Below are 6,769 nucleotides of genomic sequence, written 5' to 3'. Positions count from 1 at the left end.
TTGAATTTCAAAAAAGAACTGGGTTTCCCTGGTGGCTCAGGGGACACGGGTTCGTGCCCTGGTCTGGGAAGATCCCACATGCCGCGGAGCGGCTGGGCCGGTGAGCCATGGCCGGTGAGCCATGGCCGCTGCGCCTGCGCGTCCGGAGCCTGTGCTCCACAACGGGAGAGGCCACAACAGTGAGAGCCCCGCGTACCGCAAAAAAAAAAAAAAAAAAAAGAACTAACCAGGAAACATATGATTGACCTGGAGCTACAGAGTGGGGATAAGTGGCTTATTCCTCTAAATTTGAGAATAAAATAAAGGACAACGCCCTCCTGACAACCTGTACGCGTGAGTGGTGGTCAGGTCTACTCTGCACTGTTTTTTCTCCTGGGAACAGGGCCGGGCACTCGGCTTCTTCCCATTTCGCTAGAGCACATCCTCCCTCCACAGCCGCTCTCGAGGCTCCTCACCCCACGCCAGGATGAGGAGTCGGATGTGGCTGCCCCGGACCCCATTCTTTGTAGTTCCTGGACGTGGCACGTAAGCCTTCGGTTTGGGGTTTTTCACACCAATCCCTCTAGGAAACAAGAGGAGGAGAAATATCTGAGCAAGAACAAAATTGGTCTCCTGTGTAGTATTTCTACCAGGAGTAAATAGATTTCCGGAGCCATTCAGCTTGGTACTTTTCCTGGACATCAAAGGTGCCCCTCGGGAATTAAATGGGACAGGAAACTTATGTTGACTGACTTGACTGAGAGTAAAAACAAAGGGAGTTCTAATAATGAAAATGATGGAATGCATTTTCTTCCCGGATTAATAGGTTGCTCTCTGGGTTTTATTGTTTCTTTTTTCTCTTTCTTTTAGCTTTGTTTTGTTTTCTCCTTTATTCTTATTTGCCCTTCTCTTGGGACCAAATCTTGACTCTTGTACAAAATCTCATGCATGCAGATCGCTGTCTGTGAGGTCCTCGTTGTTCCAGAGAATGATATCAGAGCCTCCAACTATAGGTATTAACACAAGGCTACGGAACTCAGATAAATGAATTTCAAATGCTGCCCTGTGCGTGATGAATAACAATTCCTTGCACTAAACAGGATATAGGATTTATGTGACATTTCGTGCTGAGAAATAGTGTCACTAACCAGGCAAGTGGCTTGTGGTTTCTCCACTTTTCTCTCAAATGATAACAATATTCATTTTCTCCTCTTTTTGACAAGGAAAGAAAAAAAGCTGGACCATCAGCCCTTTAGCCTTCCTTCGAAGATTTTGTGCAGCATGAAGTAATGCTGGCATTTTTTAAGTGAAATTAAGTAATAAAAACACTAATCTGAATAGTTCCTCTCACTTGGCCATCCTTCACACGCAGTTACTCGAAGTAGCTCAGGTGAAAGTCATTTCTCCTGATTTACCAGAATAAATGTTGTAAGGTGATCATAGTTTCTTGGAAAGGCTTCTGGGAAAATCCTTTGGATTTTTCAAATCGGAGATAAACATCATCCTTTATATTTGATTGCTAGAGATAACTGGTGGACTTTGCCTAACAGCAAAAATAATCAGTGCAATTTCTTTACACACATTCACTCAATAACATTACTTGACATCTACGGTGAACACAGATTATGCTTGGTGTGAAGAGATTCCTGCTCTGGGGAAATACATGTTCTTGGCAGGAGATAGATATGTAGTGATGAAGACAATGTGAGAGTGATGTGATAGAATGATGTAGAAAGGGCCAAGGGAGCAGAGGTAACATTAAAGCAGGGTCTTGAAGAATCAGCAAGAGAAGGTCAGGTAGCATGGGCAAAGGGAGCAGAGTGAGAAGGCCATGGGTTTAAGGTATATGTGTGTTTAGGATATGAGGTGTATGGGAGGGAAGGAAAAGGAGGGCAAGGACCTGATTGTGACTGTTGGGTGGGCTGGGTCAGGAAGTTTAGATGTTACCCTACAGGTAGTGATGAGCTGCTGTAAGAGTTTTAATCAGGTAACTGCTGCTTTCTTTTACTTTCGGAAAAACACCCAGATGCTCTATTTTCACACTCTGGAGCTCTGGTGCTACAGAAATAAACAGAGTAGGATTATACAGTTTATAAAATGTTGCTTACTCTTGGGATGTGAAGGTCTGGTCCTATCTAGTTCCAGGTCTCCCTTTTTGCTTACGTATGCAAAGCACACCCACATGCTTGCATGTGGATGTACGTATGTGAGCAGGGGTGGGGATGGGGGATGAGGATGATACCCCTGGACACCTACCAGCCGAGAGCACATGCCTACACATCTGACTTCCTCAAGGTCTACCCGGCCTTCTCAACTGGCATTCCTCCGTAACATTAATCCTTAATGCCTTAAGGCATCTGACATATTTTTGATAGATCAACTTCTCTCTTACGTATCTAGAATGGAACTAGCTGTGGACTTGGGAGAACTGAGAAAACAGTCACTCAAATCACTTCCTGTAGGGCTTAGTACTTCACACCCTTCCAGTTAAGAAAACCTGGAGAGGGACTTCTCTGGCGGTCCAGTAGTTGACTCCGTGCTTCCACTGCAGGGGGTCTGGTTTCGATCCCTGGTCAGGGAACTAAGATCCCGCTTGCTGCGTGTCACGGCCAAAAAGAAGAAAGACTGGAGACAGGGAGAAAAGTTAAGATGGTACTGCAGTGGTCCAGGAGTTGGATGTATTGTCTTTGTAGGGTTCCCAACAGAAAGATGGGCCCCGTAACACAGTAACAATGTCTGTGCTCTGCAACTATGTTCCCAGCCATAACGGACTGCTTTAAGGGAAGATATCTCACCCAAATACACCAATCAGATTCTCTCACCTGAGAATTTGAAACTTGGAAAAGAGTCACAAAAATTGGGATCCTGGTCTTCCCTGGTGGCGCAGTGGTTGAGAGTCCGCCTACCGATGCAGGGGACACGGGTTCGTGCCCCGGTTCAGAAAGATCCCACGTGCCGCGGAGCGACTGGGCCCGTGAGCCATGGCCGCTGAGCCTGCGCGTCCGGAGCCTGTGCTCCGCAACGGGAGAGGCCACAACAGTGAGAGGCCCGCGTACCAAAAAAAAAAAAAATTGGGATCCTTTGAGCTGATTCAGAACAGAATCAGCTGATGGCAGAACTCAGGAACGATGCTGTTGACATTCTTGGTGCTGTCCTGCTTTCTGCCTTCTGGAGGCTTGCTTGTTAATTTATTTCTAAATTTCAATTTTAATATATTTATTTCATCACAAACATTAAAATGAAAAAAATAAATTACAAAGTAAATCCTCCCCCTGAGGCAGGAGATAGATGGGCCCCAGGCTGGACAGTTTCTCCCCTGTGGACAAATACTCCAAAACGGCAGGAGAGAGGAGTTGAGCACTGCCCAGATGAGAGATAAAAGACCACCCATTCCTCCTTCTCAAAGTCAAGGAGACCTCCCCGACCACACATGCGCAGAAAGCCTCCTCGGAGGTCAAAAGGGAGGGGGCGTCACTTCATAGTAAGTTATGTCAGCTGCCCATAGGTCTCTTTGCTAGAATCCATCTTGCCTAAGAGGTACGCGCCCACACATGGGAAGACCCTGAGAGATACCAAAGACAGACTCAGAACCAGGCCAAGCAAGATGATTGGCCAAAGGAAAACCGGAAGAAATGCCCTGTAAAAGTGATTCAAACTACCACGAGGGCGTGGCTCTCTCTGAGCCCGCCCACGTGTCTATCCACACGTACTCGTTTCCCTCCTAATAAACACTTTACTTGCTTCACTACTTTCTGTCTCTATGTGGAAATTCATTTCTACAGAGCTGATGGGCCAGGGCCTTGTCACTGACCACTGGTCTACTGTCTGGGATTCAGTGCTCTCACCGCCATGGCCCAACTTCCATCTCTGGCCAGGAATCGAAATCCTGCTTCAAGCTGCTGTAGGCCAAGGCCTCTCGAGATCAGCCCCATATATACATTCTGTCCATTATTTATAAAATTAGACTTTATAAAAATATATAGAAGTATATACATATATGGGGGCCATATACTGTTTTATAATCTGTGTCAGAGTTTTTTGGTTTTGCTTTGTTTTGATTTTAGTCAAAAAATATATTGTGGTTGTCTTTCCATGTCAATTGATACAGAACTTCTTAATTCTTTTTAATGGTTTCATAACATTCCATTACATAGTTAGAGCATAATTTGTTGATTGTTAATTTCTTCCTGGGCTTCAATTAGAAGCATTCCTAAAATCTTAACTAAGTTCTACTGAGTAAACAGTAGAAGTAGAACAGTAAAAAGCCTATGTAAATCTATGAAGCATAAAGATGAAGAGTCAGAAATAAACCCCATCTTTTTTAAAAAAATATATTTATTTGGCTGCACTGGGTCTTAGTTGCAGCACATGGGCTCTTTCGTTGTGGCATGCAGGCTCTTTAGCTGTGGCATGAGGGCTCTTAGTTGCAGCATTCCCTGACCAAGGATCAAAACCAGGCCCCCTGCATTGGGAGCACGGAGTCTTAACCACTGGACCACCAGGGAAGTCCCGAACGCTCATCTTTATGATCAATTGATCTTCAACAATGACGCCAAGACAATTCCATGGGGAAAAGAATAGTCTTTTCAACAGACGGTTCTGTGATAACTGGATATCTACGTGCAAAAGAATGAAATTGCATGCCTCCCTCCCACCATATAGAAAAAGTAACTCATTGATCAAAGGCCTATATATAAGTATTAAAACTATAAAACTCTTAGAAGAAAACTTGGGTGTAAATATTCATGGTCTTGAATTAGGCAATAGTTTTCTTAAACATGACATCAAAAGCACAAGCAAGAAAAGGAAAAAATAGATAAATTGTAGATCATCAAAATTAAAAACTTTTGTGCTTCAAAAGGCACCAAAAAAGTGAAAAGACAACCTACAGAATGAAAATTTTTTGCAAATCATATGTCTACTGAGGTATTTGTATCTAGAATATATTAAAAACTCTTACAACCTAATAATAAAGACAACTCAATTAAAAATGGGCAAAGGATTTGAGTAGACATTCTCCATTTGTACAAGAAGATGTATAAATAGCCAATAAGCATATAAAAAATGCTCAACATCACTAATCCTCAGGGAAACACAAATCAAATCGACAATGAGATCCACTTCATACCCACCAGGATGATAAAATCAAAAAGACAACTAATAACAAATGTTGGCTAGGATGTAGAAAAATTGGAACTCTCAAACGTTGTTTATGGTAAGAACATACAATGATGCAGCAACTTTGGAAAATGGTCTGACAGCTCCATAGAGCTGCCACATGACCCTGCAATTCTCCTTCTAGACATATATCCAGGAGAATTGAAAAAGTATGCCCATACAGAAAATTGTACATAAATGTTCATAACAGAATTATTCATAATGGCCAAAAAGTCAAAACAACTAAAATGTCCATCAACTGAAAAATGGACAGATAAAATGTGGTATATCTATACAATGCAGAATTACTTGAAAACAAAAAGTTTAAATACAAATACATGCTACAGCATGGATAAACTCTGAAAACATTATGCTAAGTAAAAGAAGCCAGTCACAAAAGACCTCATATTATATGGTTCAATTTATATCTAATGTCCAGAATAGGCAAATCTATAGAGACAGGGAATAGATTGCCCTGGGCTGGAGGGAGGAGGGAAGGGCTGTTGGGGAAAACTGGGGAGTGCTGGCCAATGAGTTTCTTTCTGGAATGATGACAATGTTCTAAAATTGACTATGGTGATGGTTGCACATATCTGTGAATATACTAAAAACCATTGAATTGGTTTACATGGGTGAATTTTATGAAACGTGAATTATATCTCAGTAAAGTTGTTATTTAGAAAAGCTGTGAAAGTGGGTAACAAGATGATTTTGTAAACTCCTCAGCAAGTTTGGGGGCTCTGCAGAGACTCTGCTAGGGTTCAAGGCTCAGGCTCACAGGTTGAAGGATCTGGGGTGTGGTAACAGCCACGACACCGCAGTCCCATGAGGCATCTCTAGCGTTGCTTTAGCAGATTTTTAGTGTCCAGTTGTGCTTGTCCTTTGATCCCAGGGCCCCAGATCTCCAGGGAATAGACAGATTCTGGCTCTGAACCTGAGCCCCAGGTGACATTTCATTTGGCCTTTGACCTAAAATGGATCAGTTCACTCTATCTTTGCTGTGATGATCAGGGCAGAACAACATGGCCATCTGAGGCCAGCACTGTCTGCCGTTAATCAGAATAATTCAGAATAACCAAGATAGGGCTCTGTAAGGCCTACACTGTCAGGTTAATGAATGGGAGGAATAAAAACCATGTTTCCAGACCTGGCGAGAGTAGTTTGAAAACTCAGTTATGCCATTCAGACCATGCAATTCGCCATTAATATTCCTAAGAAGAGATCTCCAAAATGGAAGGTGCCGACCCCAAAGGGGGCCAATCTGCTGGGGTACAACAGCATCATATTAGAATTTCTATGCATTCTTTATTTCATCTTTTTTACGTTTCTATCTTTTCAAATTATTTATTTATTTTTAATATTTTCGGCTGCGTTGCGTCTTCGTTGCTGCGTGCTGGCTTTCTCTAGTTGCGGCAGGGCTACTCTTCGTTGTGGTGCACGGGCTTCTCATTGCAGAGGCTTCTTTTGTTGCAGAGCTCTAGGCGCGTGGGCTTCAGTAGTTGTGGCGCACGGGCTCAGTAGTTGTGGCACGCGGGCTCAGTAGTTGTGGTGCACGGGCTTAGTTGCTCTGCCACATGTGGGATCTTCCCAGACCAGGGTTCGAACCCGTGTCCCCTACATTGGCAGGTGGATT

The sequence above is a fragment of the Orcinus orca genome, chromosome 18 (assembly GCF_937001465.1).
Source record: "Orcinus orca chromosome 18, mOrcOrc1.1, whole genome shotgun sequence".
Taxonomy (NCBI): domain Eukaryota; kingdom Metazoa; phylum Chordata; class Mammalia; order Artiodactyla; family Delphinidae; genus Orcinus; species Orcinus orca.
This window is presented reverse-complemented; position numbering follows the sequence as displayed.